Genomic DNA, 20,000 nt, shown 5'->3' on the forward strand with positions numbered 1-20,000 from the left:
AAAAGATAAGAAAAGTCTTGCTAGAGAGAAGAGAGAGAGAGAGAGAGAGAGAGAGAGAGAGAGAGAGAGAGAGAGAGAGAGAGGAGAAGAGAGAGAGAGATGATTATAAAGTTGACGAAGAACGGTAGACTAACCGAAAAGATAAGAAAAGTGTTGCGAGAGAGAGAGAGAGAGAGAGAGAGAGAGAGGAGAGAGAGAGAGAGAGAGAGAGAGAGAGAGAGAGAGAGAGAGAGAGATGATTATAAAGTCGACGAAGAACGAGACTAACCGAAAAGATAAGAAAAGTCTTGAGAGAGAGAGAGAGAGAGAGAGAGGAGAGGAGAGAAGAGAGAGAGAGAGAGGAGAGAGAGGAGAGAGAGAGAGAGAGAGAGAGAGAGAGAGGATGATTATAAAGTCGACGAAGAACGAGTAGACGTAAACGAAAAGATAAGAAAAGTGTTGGTGGAGAGAGAGAGAGAGAGAGAGAGAGAGAGAGAGAGAGAGAGAGAGAGAGAGAGAGAGAGAGAAAGAGAGAGAGAGAGAGACGAATGCAGTAACAATTACATTTGAACGTGAAAGTGAGGGGATACATATTATGTATTCAAAAATGAAGAGATAAATAAACAGAAGAGAATGAGGTGATTATCGAAAAGGAAAAAAAAAACAAGAAAAAAAGGAAAAAACCCGCAGTAAAAACAAAGGGAAGCTGGTGATAAAAGTGGCAAAGCATCAGGTCAGCTTTATGCTGTAATCATTCACGGAGAATATTTATCGAGGTGATGGACGGAATAAATAATGAAAAAAGATTGAGGAAAAGGGACGAACGCCCAGAAGGAAACATTACAAAGAAAAAAATCAATTATCAAGATAAAATGTTTTTTTTGCAATATGAAACATAAAGTAGTTTGATAAGAACAATAGAAACAGGATACTGATTAAAAGGCTATATATGAAATAATGTAAAGGTTAGTGAGTTTGAGATTTGCTTGATAATCAAGTTTACTATTTTCCGGTTTCAAAAAAAAACCCAAAAATATAATACTACAGACATTGGTACACATATTTTTATTATTCAAAACACCAGAATAGGAACGGGTCCTCACGTTTAATGCTAGCCATTAGTTCAAGGCCCACAATAAAAGACACTAAATTAGTAACAATGAATTCCAAACTTAGAAAATTCAATAGGGATATCCACAATCAGCTGTTATATTCATTAGCCAATAAAAGCAACAGAGTTACTATTGGAGCTCAAATCAGGCAATATGAAGACCCACAAATTAGTCAATATCAAACCTCAAAAGGAAATAGATATATGAAAATACTTCAATACTTTTGATGGAAAGAACGGATCAAGGATAAGATCTTAAAGTTCAGTCATTCTTGATTTGGCCAAAAACATAAAAAATGCAGGATTTTCACTATAGAACTCTGTTATACATACATACGTAGAGAGCCACACACACACAGATTTGGCTAGAATTAGTGCATGGTGCTAATTATGGGACATGAATTTGAACCCTAATAAAACTCATAATATGATTCTAATAACCCCAAGGACAGTGGCTCCTCAACATCCAGATCTCAGCATTGATACTGTTTCTTTAACCCTGTACGACTCTTTAAAATTTTAGGTGTTATTCTTTATAGCAAAGTCACTTTTCAGAAACACATTCGATGTTTCTTTTTCAATTGCAGAAAAAATGGCAAATTGCGAAAGTCTTTCAAGATTTTCGGTGATCAATCTTTTCTGAAGAAGTGTTTAAATTCTTTCATTCTACCTTGTTTCGAGTATTGTTCTCCTGTCTGGTTTCATCTGACGAATCTCATTAATTTGTTGGACAAGAACTTGCGGTCTATTGAATTTCTTATTCCTGACCTAGATATTAATCTCTGGCACCATGGTTCACTTAGTTCTTTAGACAAGTTGCATAAGATTTTTCATAACCCAGAGACCATCCTTGGCATTCAGATCTTAGCCGACAGTACCATCCTGCACGCAGTACTAGGTATACAATTAATTCCAAGTCATGCCTTCTCCATCATAAGGTTCAATACTATACAGTATTCTAGAAGTTTTATTTCAGCTATGACCAGATTGAGGAATGATCTTCCTAATAGGCAGTTGAATGGTTGGAATTGCAAAAGTTCAAACTTGCAGCGAATGTTTTAATGTTGAACACGCTGACAAGAGTCTCTTAATATAGTTTATATATGAAATTTCTATTTTAACGTTGTTACTGATCTTAAAATATTTCATGTTCATCATTAATTACTTCTCATGTAGTTTATTTCCTTATTTCCTTTCCTCACTGGTGTATTTTACCCTGTTGGAGCCCCGGGCTTATAAGAACCTGCTTTTCCATATAGGGGTGTAGCTTAGCTAGTAATAATAATAATAATAATAATAATAATAATAATAATAATAATAATAATAATATATGTATATACACACTACACACATATCTCTCTCTCTCTCTCTCTCTCTCTCTCTCTCTCTCTCTCTCTCTCTCTCTCTCTCTCTCTCTCTCTCTCTCTCTCTCTCTCTATATATATATATATATATATATATATATATATATATATATATATATATATATATACACACACACATATATATGTATATATATATATATATATATATATATATATATATATATATATATATATATATATATATATACACACACACATATATATGTATATATATATATATATATATATATATATATATATATATATATATATATATATATATATATTATATATATATATTCATATATATTATATATATATATATATATATATATATATATATATATATATATATATATATATATATATATATGAATTTTTATTTTTTAAATTAATTTTCGAACACTTACCTGTATAACTTACTTCAGATAAGTGTGAGACATATATATATATATATATATATATATATATATATATATATATATATATATATATATATATATATATATATATATATACCAGATACTCTTTCGAATGCCCTTCGCGATAAGAAAGGTCAAACATGTTTTTCATTGAATATTAAAAAATGAATACACAAAATAGGGAAGCTTTGCCTTCAGTCCTAGAATAAATATCAAAACAAATTTGATATTGAATTCAAAATTCAGAACTATGAAAATTACTTTTCTAGATTGAAAAACATTATTTTAACTTTCCTTGAAAATTTGGATACGTATATTGCTGTTCCATGAACGTTTGGGAAACAATACTCAATATAAATATAGAAAGAACTAAATTTACTTAAGGGGCGTATAAAACATTAGATTTTCGACTTAACTTGAAAATGCGAGAAATTTTCTCCACTTTATTTTCTAAAAACTGAAAAAAAAAGCAATTCCAAAACATGAATTATAACATTGAATTAAACATACCCAGAAAAAAAAAAAAAACACTAGTTGTCTCAAAATCCTAATGACTCCAAAATCGTCATTAACTAATTTAAAAGAAAATTACATGTCAAGATTTTAATTTAATCATATAGAGTCCATTTACAGATCGAAGACCATTAATTACGTATATACTTTAGAATTTTTATTATATAAACATAATGAATAAAGAATTTACAAATGATAAGGTACTTTAGGCTTACAAATAAAAATAATTGAACTCTCAATTCTTTAGACAAAATAAATAATACCAATTGAATTGCCACCATATTTCGAAATACTTCGGTGAACATTACCAAATGACTTGCTATCATAAATTCTTTCAATATCAATCCTCATCCGATATGTTATAAATAAATCAAGTTAATGAAATTAATAGCTAAATCATATAATAAAACCAAAATGATAAACTAAAATTAATTTCATAAATCTCATGGTTTCTTCATCATACTGAATGCAAATTAAACTTCATATTGTCTTAATCGGCTCCTGAGATACTACCATGGTGTTTCTGATTACTTATTCTCTTTGTAAACAGACAAATGAGACTCAAAACTATATACTGGACATTGTTCTACATTTTATGAGTAATATTCTGGACACTCCTCAAGTAAAACAATACGGAAATAAAAATCCTAGTGATCACATAAAAACAGCCAAAAGGATTTTGCCCGACTCTTGAACAGGTCAGTTCAAAAGCTGTTTTCTTTTATTTATGACTAGGCTTCGAGCTTCTCACGTTAAAATCCGTCAATGTCTTTAATCCGTACTCTATTGAAGAAGCCAGTTTAGTGATAACCTTTGGCTAGAATTCGTGCATTTCCATCTGGTTTAATTTTCCTCTTAATTCCGGATTCGGCGAAGACATAAAAATACCAATTTATAAAAACGCAATGAAATGAAAAGACATACACGTTGAAATATAATAAAGAGAAATAGAGATGAATCATAAACATTGTACAATACTATATACTGTATGTATATATATATATATATATATATATATATATATATATATATATATATATATATATATATATATATGTATATATACATATATATATATATATATATATATATATATATATATATATATGTGTGTGTGTGTGTGTGTGTGTGTGTGTATGTATTACCTTAATGTTTCCTACAGGAATCCTCGTATTTTCTCAGCTCCTTCAGTTTCTCAGGTGTAAGCCCTTGGTTGAAAAAACTATGACTACTTTTTCTTTCATTTATTCTGTTCACTAGAGACCTGTTTCGACAAGTGATTACTGATTAATATAAGCTTACAATTCCTTTTATATAAAGGTTCGGCTAATATTACGAGTACTTATTTAGAAACTATATACTATGGAAAAAACGAAAAAATTTAAATGTTTCAGATTTCAGAGATCCTCAGAAGAAATAGGACCCGAAAAAGACATTGTCTCTCTCGATATGGAAAGACTTCACAAACGTCCACATCGAGTAAGCCATAAACATAATACTGTATAGAGTATATATAGTACAGCAGATTCAATATGGAACCACTACCCATATCTGAAGATGTTCTCACAGAGATGTCAAAGTCCAGCATCATGGAAGCACCGTTCCTCTCTCACCTTGAACAACTATTTTGCTCTCACCTTGGATAACATATTTCGACAAATAGATGGTTATCTCCTCTTGGGACTATTTGCAAATATGTATATGGCCACCGTCTAAGAAAAGATTTTCAAAGAAAACAAAAAGACAAAACTCTATGGATGCTATATCGTTGACATATTCACCACGATAAAAAGCAACGATGAGAGAAAATTAGCCGACAGACCCGAGAGAAATTCCGTGCTCAACTTTACAACGGAATGCAGTCAGGAGAAGCCCCTGCCTTTCCTCGATGTCCTAGTTAAACAGCAAGTTGACCAATTCAACACAACGGTATACACGAAATCAACCGACGAAGGACGATGCTCAAATGCCAGAGGTGAATGCCCCGAAGCATAGAAAAAAAGTCAGTAGTAAGTGCTTACGTCAAAAGAGCACTCACGCACAGCACATCTTGGAAAGACGTAGATGCCGAACTAAACCGAATCTGACAACTACTAAACAATAACGGATACCAACTTAACTTTTGATCAGCTTACAATGACGAAAGGCAGCCAATCCTTACGAGGAATCATCACTCAAAGTGTTATCCAGAAAGACCCTTACCAGAAAGTAAAACTTAGAATATATAGCTAGCTCAACCTAATTGAGGCTCATGTGATGAGGAATTAGTAAACGCCCCCCCCCCCCCGGACGAACAAAGGAAGCGTGTACAAACATACGAGTATTCTATAAGTTTCCATAACCACAGGAGATGTGTAAATCTCAAAGAAAAGACTACACTGGGAACACAACCACGATATTCCGAACACGTGTGCTGGCCCGCAAAAATCAAGGAGCGTTACACCATTACATTGAAATCCACGACCGGAAATCCTCCCTGAAAGAACTAATTGACAGAACCTAAATCATTCACAGGGAGAACAACTACGGCAGGGTCATTGTAGCTGAAGCTGTAGGCACCGCTATCCAAAGACCAACGTTGAACATTCTACAGGACTACGCGGAGTTGCAATGGGGTGCGAGATGATGGAGTAGGACGTAAAATCATTCCCTCTTCAGCAGGAATACCACATCCTTGCGATAGCCAAGGAGCAGTGCTACGTACGTCTAGTCCTTTACATGACCCTAACGATAAAGAGACCTTGACCACTTGACCTGCCGTGTGGATAATATCTGTGATGGTACATGTCCCCTAATGTGTCACTGTGTGTGTACATTATCCTCTTTAAATTCTAGGGATCTCTGAGAAAAAAAAAAAAAAAAAAGAGGAATAAAAATTTTTCTATAGAATAGCTTCAAAATAATTAATCATAATTTTAGCTGAACACCATATACATATAAGGAATTGTAAACTTATCTTAATCAGTTTAGTCAAAACAGTGCTGTAGTGAACAGAATATCTGAAGAAGCTGAGAAAAATACGAGGATTCCTGTAAGAAGCACAATGATGTCACTAAGGCATCAAAGAGAAGTTGTCATAAAAGCACGCATATATATATATATATATATATATATATATATATATATATATAGAGAGAGAGAGAGAGAGAGAGAGAGAGAGAGAGAGAGAGAGAGAGAGAGAGAGAGAGAGAGAGAGAGAGAGAGAGAAAGTTGCTGAAGAATTTCTTACAAAAAGATTTACCGGAGTAATTAAAAATAACGTAAAGCTTATTTTTTTTAACTTTCATACAAAAGGCGGACCTTTGTCCGCGCGGCAAGCTGAAATCTTTCATATCATAAGAAATATACTATTCTACATGCAGCATAATTACCAACAAATGCTACATGACATTTCCTTTTTTTTATTTAGCCCTGTATACAAACATGTCTAATTTAAATGTACCTGAAGCTACTGTCAATTTGAAAGTCATGTTAGCCTTGTGGCTGTGTCCTTGTTGCCTCTGTCTGCTTTCATCTTCCAACACTTCATCATCCATTTCCCATCGTCCTTGCCGAAAATGATTTAATAAAGATGGCGCCCGCAGATCCTGGTATCTGCTCTTACAGAAATAGGACATGGACCCCTGACTGACTGATTCTCTCTCTCTCTCTCTTCTCTCTCTCTCTCTCTCTCTCTCTCTCTCTCTCTCTCTCTCTCTCTCTCTCTCTGACGCCGTTTCCAAAATGACAAGTCATCTACCATACCATTCATGAAATTCCAGCTCTTAAAATTAACGTTTCAAAAATAACAATGAATTACTTCTCAAAGAAAAAGAAAAATTAATTACGTGAGGGGGATTCAATTTCCTTAAAAATACTAAATAATCCATTGAATGAAAGGAAGAGTCAATACAAAATAATGTAAGTACAAGTAAGAAAAAATAAAACCACACACAAACACAAATAGGGATAACATAACCTTCCAACTTCGTTGGCGGAGGTAAATATCTCAAAATTTGTCATAAGTAAATAGTAAACTGTTGAGCCAAAGTCATTTTTGGAAAGATTTCATTTATATATTTTCCCGAAATTAAATTTCGTTATTTTTTCCGAACTTTGAGACAGGGTCATTTCATTTCCGTGTCTCTTCTGATAAAAAAAAAATTCACATCACGAAATTAGTTGCTAATTAATAGTCCTTAAAAGGGCTTACCTGAAATAATAACTACCTTCGGCATACTTTTACCAGCTGCATGAACACAGCCACCCTTGTAATACCTGCCGGTTAATTTCAGCCCTAAGTGACAAGAGAGAATATATCGAAGCTGGAAAAAAAACACCCACATACACATAAATGACCCAATTCTTAATAAATTAGCTGTATTTGATTTGGATTCAATTTAAAAGGGAAATTCTTTTTACTAAAGAATGCTAACTTTATATATATATATATATATATATATATATATATATATATATTTATATATATATATATATATATATATATATATATATATATATATATATATATATATATATATATATAAATCCTTCCTCATTTTTTATGTAAATGAAAACATGGTTCTAACTAAGACGTAGGCAGCAAGGCTAAAAACATGATAGCCCGGCCCCAAGAATATTTCAGAGCTGAAATTGCCCCCGAGACGTTGAATTGCAAATAGCTAACACCAAAATCTATTAGTCTTTCGACGTGAAATGTATAGGGTTAGAATCCCTTCAACATTTACCGGATAATTTCCACCAATTTCCTTCTTTTGGGGGGAAGAGGCCAGCGAACAAGGGTAGACTACATGGGACTTTTCAAGTATTGGATTAGGAATTTTGAAGAAATAGTTCCTCCTATTTTATTTAGTACCAGTCGTAAATGCAGAAACAAAACATAAATACGTTTTCTCTTAATATATATATATATATATATATATATATATATATATATATATATATATATATATATATATGTATATATAAATACACATATATAATATATATGTATATATCCACATATATTATATATATGTATTATATATACATACATATATATGTATATATACACACAATATATATATATATATATATATAATATATATATATATATATATATATATATATATATATATAATATATATATATACATATATATGTAATTATATAATTATATATATATATATATATATATATATATATATATATATATATATATACATATTACATATATATACACATATATATATACTTTATATATATAGGGAAAAATTAATCAAATCAAGGAATATGACACATATTCTTATGATCATTTAATTTTCATTCACGTAAGAATTCCGTTTCCATTAAAAGGAAGAAAGTTTCCCTTTTGAAAGCTCTTAAGGAACTCGTACGGTATTTCCCTGCTCTTTTCATTACATAACAGGAGTGATATATTGTCATAATCATATCAATATTATTTCATATTAGTTTTGGCTGCAGGGACTAATACCAAATAATACTATTATCAAACTACTCATTATTTACTTTCTATATTTACCTGGCTAACAATCACTTCCAAAACATTTGTAGTCGTGCATTATATACTGTATGAGTGTACATCCCCACAAAAACAGCATTGGTACAATACAAAGTATTTATCAAAGATATACAGGCATTGGAATATAAATTTCATATCTATCCCTTAAGCTTACCTTAGGTATGTTGGAAAGATATATTCATTGATTAATGAACGAATTTCATCTTTTAAACCAATATCATATAATCCCATTGATCCAACAAATCTTGTTTAAGCTATTAAAAGCATTAGTGAAGAATACCATAATCAGACCAATAGCTTATTGATTATTTTTTTTCTACTGCTTTATGATAATCTAGATCAGTTTACAATCTGCATTAAGCAAAGGAAGATTCATGAAGTTGAATTTTGTCCAGATATATAATCGATTTATCTGTACAAGTTTTGACCTTTACTTTCTCGTTTAGTTTAGTGTAGTCTTGGGTAGTGCCATAGCCTCTGTACCATGGTCTTCCACTGTCTTGGGCTAGAGTTCTCTTGCTTGAGGGTATACTTGGGCACACTATTCTATATCATTTCTCTTCCGCTCGTTTTGTTAAAGTCTTTATAGTTTATATAAGAGATATTGATTTTAATGTTGTTACCGTTCTTAAAATATTTCATTTTCCTTTTTTCCTTTCTTCACTGGGCTATTTTCCCTGTTGGAGCCCCTAGGCTTATAGCATCCTGCTTTTCCAACTAGGGTTGTAGCTTAACAAGTAACAACAACAACAACAACAACAACAACAACAATAATAATAATAATAATAATAATAATAATAATAATAATAATAATAATAATAATAATAATAATAATGAGAAATACAAATGTTCTTACATATGCAACAAGTACTATATTAAAGCAATGCTTAATATTATCTTCTTATGATGCTTGAAATTAAAATATATCCTGACTTATTAGTAACTTGTTTTCTATTAATCAAATACACCCATTATTCTATCGTTTATCCATTCACTAACTAATCATCACCTTCATAAAAAATGTTTAACCACAGTTGTTGGAAAATACTTTTAATATTTAAGACAGAAATATGTTCGAACGGAACAAGGTGGATATAAAAAAAAAAATTCCCTTTTATCTTAAATAGATCTATCCCTTTACATATTACATGACAGCTCCTTTTTTATAATGTTAAAAAAAAAGAAAAGAAAAGAAATATATGAGCTACATGTGTCTTTAAGGATTTAGTGCACGTATAAGGACAGCTCTTTGTGCACATTAATAAATATTAATCAACCCCAGTATCTTCCCTATATACCTGATGTGACATCATTTACATGATCGAAATAAAGCCATGATCAGATTGGATTGTTATTCCTCGTCGCACTCCATAACAGGAAAAGCCACAGGCACATAGTCGACGTGAATACGTCCCTCTGTTACATAGCTGTGTTGTTGATGTAATTGTCAGACAAAATTCCTTCTCGAATGCTCATCTTTTTTGTATCAGAAAATAAAATTGTATCAGTACGATTAATAGAGAAGGGTGCAGTTTATCTTTTGAGAGAGGGCCGGTCTCATCTGACATCGAATGTCTGAAATATACAGCGCTGATAAGAAGCAACGTTTCTACTTATGCTTGGTTTCATGTGAACTGCGCTATTCTAAAAATCCTCTACTTGGTATAAAATAATCCTAGGCATGCCATTCTTGATTATACCTGTTTGGTGTGTACTTCATCACTTAAACCAAACCTGTTGTTCTTTTATTGACAATTCGGGAAGAAAAAGGAAAATCTAAATAATAATGAGTGGTTTTTACTTTGGCTAATGTTCGTCATAATCGCAGTAATTCCTTTACAAAATTATATTCAGAGGAAAATCAATAAAATTACAAATTTCGGATTAGTCAAAGCACCTGACCCACTAATACACATTTTGTCAAAGGCAGAATTATCCATATTATGAGCATATTGTTTAATTTTTGAATCATTACTTGATTGTGACGAGCATATTGGTAACTTTTGCTTCATTCCATGATGCACAACGGCTTATAATGAAAAATATTTCCAAATAGCACAGACAATTGGCATTAAAAACATAAAATTATATAAACAAATGACCCCTTTTGCCGTTTTATTGGGGGAGGGGTTTATAAGTCATTGACCCCAACTGGAATATCATAAATGGAATGAGAGCTCAGAAGTCCCAGACGAAAAAGATGAAAGAAAAATCTTATGCTGGTCAGTAGAAAAAAAGTAACAGAAAAGTCACCAAATGGAATTACGAACAAATATAGAAGAAGGACCAAACTGAAAAAAAAAATTCTCAAAAAATCCCCTTCATAACAACAGGATTATTCAATTAGTTGGCACCAAACACTAAGCACAAGTCATAAAAAACGTGGAGATACTTAAGTAAAAGCTAACTTCAGATTATTTAAAAAACAGTTATAAGTCGCGAATTAGCAGTAGTGTTTATAACAAAGATTTGACTTCGATAAATTATTCTACAGCAAGAGCCTCAGGTAAGTCATGTTATTCATTCATAGGGTGTACAGCTAACGAACTAATAATAAAACCTATGAATAGGTATATAATACTTGAAAGTTTTTTTTTTTTTTTTTTTTTTTTTTTTTTGTTATCCAAACTTCACGCTAACTGTTACGAATCTTGCGGTAAGCTACTAAACGAGTCCCTCGTTGATCCATTTCAGTTGAATGCAACACATGATAAAACAAAGGGTGAAATTGAACTTTAAACACTTTACTGACAGTTTTCAGACATCTGGAAAAATCAGTGATATCCTGGTAATCTCGCGCAATAAAAGTCGCCTTTTTTTGTCCCGCAAATAGTGAGAAATACAGAGAGCATGAATGTATTGTGCTTACTTATCCGTTCACATTTCCACCTTTGATATTAAGACATTTTTATAGTGAGCCTGCGTCATTTTATACTCTTTAACAAAAATAGATAAAATGAAGTGTCAGTTTTATAGAAGGGATATTTTTTTTCCTGGCTATACTTCAATATAGGAAAGAAACTAGAGAAAACTACGTGTACGGCCACATCATTTCTTTTACTGCGCTAATGAATCTGTATTTTCAACTATAAAACTCCCCCTTTTTATCTGACCACATTTGCATCCATTAAGCTAGTTGACCTAAAGTAACAATAACCTTGTCTATATCACACGTCACACGGGAGGAGGGTCATTTCTAAGTGAAAGATGTTTCGTTTCTTCCTCAGGTCGCGTCATTTAACAAGTGCTAAATAAAGTACTTATAAAGAATGGATAGATACATAGACATCGATAAAGAAAGATAGACAAAAATTTTCTTCACTTAAGGTATCATTACTCAAACATTTATGAATATTGCATATACATACACAATACTACATATACATAAACATTCTATCTTTCGTTTTTAATTTTGACCGACACAGCACAACACAGCCATCAATGCTACTTTCATATACTATAAATGCTAAATTATGTATAAATTACGAAAAATGTGCACATCAGCCACTTCATACACCTGCAACCCAGGCTCTTAAGTAGGAGGTCAATCCTATTCACTTATCTTGAACAAACGTTCTCGCTTCCAGAATTTTGAACCTTTTCCTTCCCAATACCTTTTTTTTCACTCCATCTTGCTCCCTCCCATCTAAATTTTTTTTGTCCTCCTAATAATCTTAATTTATTCGGTTCTATCACTAACCTATCATCCTCCATTCTTTACACATGATCAGACTAACCTAAAAACAATGATACATCCTTTCCTTTAAGCTGACCTTTTTTTACCACTTCCACTTACAGTAAAATATCTTTGCGCATTCAATTCGTCTTACGCCACATATGCTACGCAAATAATTCATCTCATCAGTCACAACGTGTAAAAAATATTTATATCAATAGCATCCAACATCTACACTTCACTTAAAACTTCCACAAGACACACTTACAAGGGGATACAGAGGCAGATAGACTTGCATATGCAAATGACATACTGTTTCCTTAAAACTCACACGGAAATTAATACACACGATGAATGTATCCACAAAAGTTAAAAGGATTGTCACAAATTAATAAGAAATGATAACGAAAAGAAAACCAATAACAAAGAAAATACATAAGAAATTTCTAGTTAAACAACGGTAACCAAATACAAAGAAAGAAAAATATGCATTACAAAACTGGAATACCGGTCTATTTTCAAAATTAATTCTCTGCAGCTTTGACCTTTGAATTTAAGCGTCCAGGCTGGGTTATTCTTCCCACATATGTATAACACGTGTGATATTAAATTCTACAAATGTAAAGAAAATCTTTTATCGAAAAAAAGCATGTGAGTCAGGAATAATACAGGCATTTATAAGAATTTAAGCCTTACTGGTATAAAATACGATTATTTGTTTGCATATTTCATTTACAGGCAATCTCATTCAAGCGATAAACCTTGTGTGGGTCATTCAAGATACATTACACACTGTGTAGATACTCGAGTCGAATTTAGAACGTGGTGATGTCACAGCAACGAATGTGATTCGTTACTTACTTATTAATTTTGAATATAAAAAGGTCGATTTATTTATTCAAAAATATGAAATTGATTGTTTTCGGATTTCACGACGCATGACAGAAAGGATTACTAACAGATATTTATTAATTAATTTTACAAATGTGACTAAAAATGATAAGCATTGCTAGTATTCTGCTTAACTTTGTTCCCTTCCATTTCAACCATAATGTGAACATATAGCATTTGAATTTGAACCTCCTGTTTAGGAAAATAATATGCCAAGTAAAAAAAAAGATTATTGTACAAAAAAAAAATAAAATCTAAACAAAATTCATCAAAACCAATTAATTAGGCCACGATGGGCAACATTCCGTTACAATAAAATTACTCATAAATAATATGTATTATGTGTCAATGTACACTGCTGACACATTGACTGAGTGCCAAGTCCTTCAGCTGATGAGAGCACAGGAGGTTAATGATAAAGGGAGCAACAGATATAAAGCAAGGAAACACCAATATTTACTGCAATAACTTTCACCCATTAAAAATTGTAATGCACATGCAGAGAATCTTGACTTTAAGAGTATTATTGAAACAATACATATACACACTAAGTACCAAGAGTAGACCATCATTTACAGTTCTAAAGTTATGAACAAGGTTAAAATTTTACCCAAAGTCTATGGTATTTGGAACCACAATTTCATCTTGAGGCAAGGTCCTCTACAGTCTACAGTCTACACACTACAGCGTAAGAGTCTACGGTATATAAAATAGTGACATACACGGACATAGAACAATCTTTCTTCTAACACATTTATGCATGATACTCTAATCTTGTATTAAATGTGAATAAAATCACTTCAGCAAGTGAAAAAAGCTTATATAACATGGTAAGGGTAATGGACATACCGAGGGACTGATGATACCCCTTCCTGCGTCCCTAAACATGATAGAAATTTACTTAACTGTGTAAGAAAACTTTAGATATCAAGGTTAAGTGTGACAGGCAAGCCGAGGGACGTACTCAGCTGGACACAAAAACAATCTTCTTCACACAATTCTATGAATGACAATGTACGATTAAAATGAATCTTATAGTGTAAAAGTTGTGACGACAGGGTAAGCGGAGCTCGGGATTACCCTTCCCACACTAAGTTTAAATGAAAAAATAACCCGGACAGATACAAAACAACAACGATGGTAAATACTACTCCATTGGACTTTGCGATATAGAACTAAAGAATATTTTCTTAATGCAGAGAACCTTAAGAAATAGTTACAGTTACTGTAGAGGAAAAATAATGAAAGTCACAATTATAGATACTGTAAAAAAAAATCTTAAACGTTTCCATGAGGTTTGGTAATTTGACTTGGTACATAAATAATTGTTATCTAATAGTCTAATCAAACAAGTGAGCAAATAGTAAATGTTTACAAAATATCAAGAACGTAAAACGATAAAATATATTGCGGTAAATATTTCTGGCTGCATTGTTCGAAGCAGGTGTAAACAGGGAACCGTGAAAACCAGTAAACAAGCGAAATTCCATTGCAGGAAAATCAGTCAATATCCCGCTCGTTCTCTCCCTACCCTTTCAAGTCCTTTGATCTGAACCACAGGAACGTCATGCAAAACCTGTCCCTCTTGCAAATGGAGGTTTCAGAAGTTCGTTTATATTATTAACCATAATTTTCACTTCTGTGTTACGTTCAAAAGGTCGTCCACCTCAATGCGAAACGTTGTTTTGCGTCGTGTTGTGACGATGTGTGGGTTAAAAACGTTCGATCGAATCGACTCTGGGGGATGAAGGAAAGATGGTCATAACGGGAAAATATGTTTGGGGGATAATGAAGAACGATGGGAACATATGTGATTAAGGATGCGTTATAGCAAACGAGGAAATTAAATACTGGGATAACAAGATATGTAGGAATAACGAGAGGAAAATAAGAAAAAAAAGACGAATAGTGGTAATAATATGCAAAGCGTTAAGCATATTGAACAGATACATAAATTAAAAGATTAGACCACAATATTTTTTTTATTACGAAAAAAAGTAAGTTGACGTACCTAGCGAACTAATTAGATGTGCATATATAATAGGAGACATGAAAAAAGAGAATGCAAAATAACCAATAAGAACCTAAAAGGGGGACATAGGATAGGGCAGACAGTGTGTGTGTGTGTGTGTGTGTGTGTGTGTGTGTGTGTGTGTGGAAGACATCAGAAGAACGGGTTATATATATATGACTGATGGAAAATGACCCAAGGGAAGGAGGTAGAAAGAAGAAACTACGAAGGCAGGTGCCAAAAGGTAATAAATGGGAAGACATAAAGTCTGCCACAAGATAACAAAGAAGATTGGAAGGATAGTAAAGAATAGAAGAGAAGGAGAACGGAAAGGAAAGACATGACTGAATGTGAAAGGAACATGGGATCAGAGAAGCGTCCAGAATAGTTGACGAAAATTGGAAAAAGGAATAAGGTTTGGAAGAAAAATTAAAAGGGAATAATACAATGCTCGATAGGTTAGAAAAGAATGAACCGAATAAGAGTAAAATGAATAATGCGCACCAGGAAGCACGCATAATTGAGAGAGAGAGAGAGAGAGAGAGAGAGAGAGAGAGAGAGAGAGAGAGAGAGGACGATGGACTCCGATAAGAAAAGGAACTGGAATTGCAGGATAAGGTGCTCTAGTAGCGAGGACCCAAGGATTGTGGACGAGGAGTAGGAGGAGGAGGAGGAGGAGGAGGAGGAGGAGGAGGAGGAGGAGGAGAAGGACGAGGACGAGGAGGAGAGGGACAGAAGATGAGGATGGTGATGAGAATATGGATGAACGTGTAACCTAAGAAGCAGGGAAGGGCAAGAGAAGAAGAAGAAAGATGAGATAGAAAGACTGGAACGTCAGTCGATGGTCAGCATTTTCGGTAATTGACATTATAGTATTACGACGTAGTTTAGCTTTCAGATAAAATTTGCAAGCAAAATAAAACAATGGTAATTAAATAAAAAAAAGATTGGTATTATTATATTTCTTTCTATCAGAAAAGAACTCTGAGAGTCGCTAAGGCGTTGTTCTTGTTTTACAACAGTTATCAGTCCAAGCTTTGAGGTGTGGGTTGCACCAGTCCAAAAGGGAAGATATATATTACGGTCTCCCTTCATTCTGTTTTAAATCTTTCGCCTCTTAGTATTTTATCTTCGTTCTCGTTTGCTTTTTCGCATTCATCTTCGTCGGTTGAGAGAGAGAGAGAGAGAGAGAGAGAGAGAGAGAGAGAGAGAGAGAGAGAGAGAGAGAGAGAGAGAGAGAGTTATCATTCTACTGTAATAACTCAATGCTTTAATTCTTTTCATCAGTGATGAGTGTCTCATTGACTGTCGCAAGATGGGGCACTACCTCTTAAATATTCACTTATTATAGTCAATAAAATTATATATATATATATATATATATATATATATATATATATATATATATATATATATATATATATATATATATAAACTACATAGAAATTTAAGCGAATGCTTGTTAATGTTGGGTCATAGTAAACTAATGCCCGACTCGTTACAAGATAATTGAATGTAAATGTAAATGATACTTCAACATATTAAGAGAAAAAGATGGACCAATTTTATAATCCAAGAAAATTCGATAAAATTAAAATTAGCCATAAGGTTGAGGCTGACGAAATATAATCATTATATATATATATATATATATATATATATATATATATATATATATATATATATATATATATATATATATACATATATATATATAATATATATATATATATATATATACATATATATTATAATAAATATATATATATCATGTATATAATACACACACACACACACACACACACATATATATATATATATATATATATATATATATATATATATATATATAAAAAAAATTTAAACGTAGTTTCCAATATACTATATATTATATAAAAAAATAATTATCGAATACAATCTATCAAAAATAAAACAAAGCAAACACAGAGTCAAGATATATAGTACACTAAAAACACCGAGGAAGTAAACCAAGAAGGATAAAGAAGAGAAAGCGTTAAGATAAAAAAGAAACGGGGCGATCCAGGAAAAGAAAGTCGCTTGGCACGAAAGTTGCGACATTACTATGCGACAGAGATGACCACGAGTGGACAAAAAAAAAAAAAAAAAAAAAAAAAAAAAAAAAAAAAAAAAAAAAAAGCAGAGGTGAAAGTAAATGAAGCGGGCTCTAAGTCGTCGTTCATGAGAAGGACATCGAACTACTTAATGGGGGGAAGGAATAAATGAAATGAATGATGTCTTTAGCAACGTAAAAAAAACAATGGTTCCAAAAGAAGAAGAAGAAGAGAAACAACAAAAAAACTACAACAGAGCAGCAGGCAGCAGCCCAACAGTGGGTACGATCTGGCATCGCTGGGTACAATCGCGCATCAGCAAAATTTCAACCCCATACACAGCGAAACCGGTTTTATCAGGGTCATTAAAAACCTGCTTTATCTCTCTCTCTCTCTCTCTCTCTCTCTCTCTCTCTCTCTCTCTCTCTCTCTCTCTCTCTCTCTGAGCCTGCCTGCGACGAAAGAAAGAAAAAAGTACGAAAATCAAGGACGCAAAGACTGAGATAAAAGAGAAATTGGGTAGAGTTAATGAGCGCAGATAACGCAGCGCTAAAAACAGAAAATTCAGTCTGAAAAAAAAAAAAAATAAAATAAAAAATCTTTTGATTAGTAACCAGGAATAACTGAAGTAAACTCCGATTGCACCTGCTATACAGGATTGATTTTTTTTCTTTTTTTAAATGTCTGTCACATTATAATACAACAAATTGTCATAAATACGATAAAGCATAGAGTCAGACGTAAATCATACGGCAGTATGATTATTTTACTTTCACTCGAAAGGGCTAAATAAAAAAAAAACATAAAAAACTATAGAATTATAAAAAAAAAATCATATGCATATAAAGAGAAACTATAAAAATTTTAATTATAGGGTATTTAAATACAATGCAAAGATATTCACCATAAACATCATAAAAAAACCGTGGAGGTCCTGTAGAGAGTAGAGTTCCCCTACTGTACGGAAGCCACATAGCAGCCCTTCAAGTAACGTGAAGTAAAGTATGTTAAAATACAAATTCAATAAAGCGGTAATACAAACGAGAATACAGAATCAACCTTAAAGATATCGACTAAGTGACCTGGAACCAACCCCGAAGAACAGCAATGAAATAGCCCTTCTAATTCCTGGGTTCACGGGTATCTTCATCGTGACAAGAAAATTACCTTGAAGAAAGCCTCGAGTCCATAACGGTCATAGGTTGGAACGTTCTTAGTACCCTGATATAGCTGAGGGACAGCTGAGCTGACCACAGGCTACAGGAAGTTCAAGTTCATGATGTTTCCAATGCTTCTAATTTTCGTCTGGCATTTCACACGGGAAGTAGCATTCAACGCTAAGGCTTTCGTGTGATACTAATTATAAAACTCCTATTTAAGTTGGCTACAACTGGAAAAATAATAAATTTGGACATACACACACAGATGTATATATATATATATATATATATATATATATATATATATATATATATATATATATATATATATATCTATTATATTATATATACATATATATATATATATATATATATATATATATATATATATATATATATATATATATATATATTTATTTATATATATATAGTATAAATGTGTGTATATACAGAACAGAAGGAACATTCAGTAAAAGCGATGCCCAGGACCACATGCCATTCTTTTAACAGATAATGCCACTCCAAGATCAAATCAGGTCAAAGGTCAAAAAAGCTCAAAGCCACAGTGACATAAGCACACGAATGCACCACACTGCCACAAAATGCAAATACCTCTAGGTAGGGCCGATCCCTGCAAGCGATTGCAATTATTTATAGTGCTGAGGTCATCGTGCCAGAGAGAGAGAGAGAGAGAGAGAGAGAGAGAGAGAGAGAGAGAGAGAGAGAGAGAGAGAGAGAGAGAGAGAGAGTTCAAATCGAGTCTTTACTCTCTTCACTCATCTCCCTCCCCCCAAGAAAAAAAAAAACAAGTACCTGGGTCAATCCCTTATCTGGAGTGTCTTTGACCTCCGAATGGTCGACATCGATCCTGGTTGTCACGTGCTTAGAGAGAGAGAGAGAGAGAGAGAGAGAGAGAGAGAGAGAGAGAGAGAGAGAGAGAGAGAGAGAGAGAGAGAGAGAGAATAAAAAAAAAATAATAATTATTTATAGTTTAAATCTACTTACAAGACCCTGGCATTAACCCATTTTCATAGTACCGTTTTATGAGAGTTGTGTATCTTCTTTTCAGCTGCTAAAGAACTTTTGGATAGACGCTTTTTTATTTTTTTATTAGCATCACTTTTCATTTATTTATACACTTGTTTCAGTTGTTTAACACGTGCACGTGTAGCTAAGGAGCGCCTTGAAATGTTTATCTAAAGCAAGCAATGCTCTTGTATATTCTGAATGAAAAAAAGTTCAACATTACTTTTCATCTTATTCACAAAATTTATAGGATT

Source organism: Palaemon carinicauda, chromosome 45 (assembly GCF_036898095.1).
Source record: "Palaemon carinicauda isolate YSFRI2023 chromosome 45, ASM3689809v2, whole genome shotgun sequence".
In the NCBI taxonomy this organism is placed as follows: domain Eukaryota; kingdom Metazoa; phylum Arthropoda; class Malacostraca; order Decapoda; family Palaemonidae; genus Palaemon; species Palaemon carinicauda.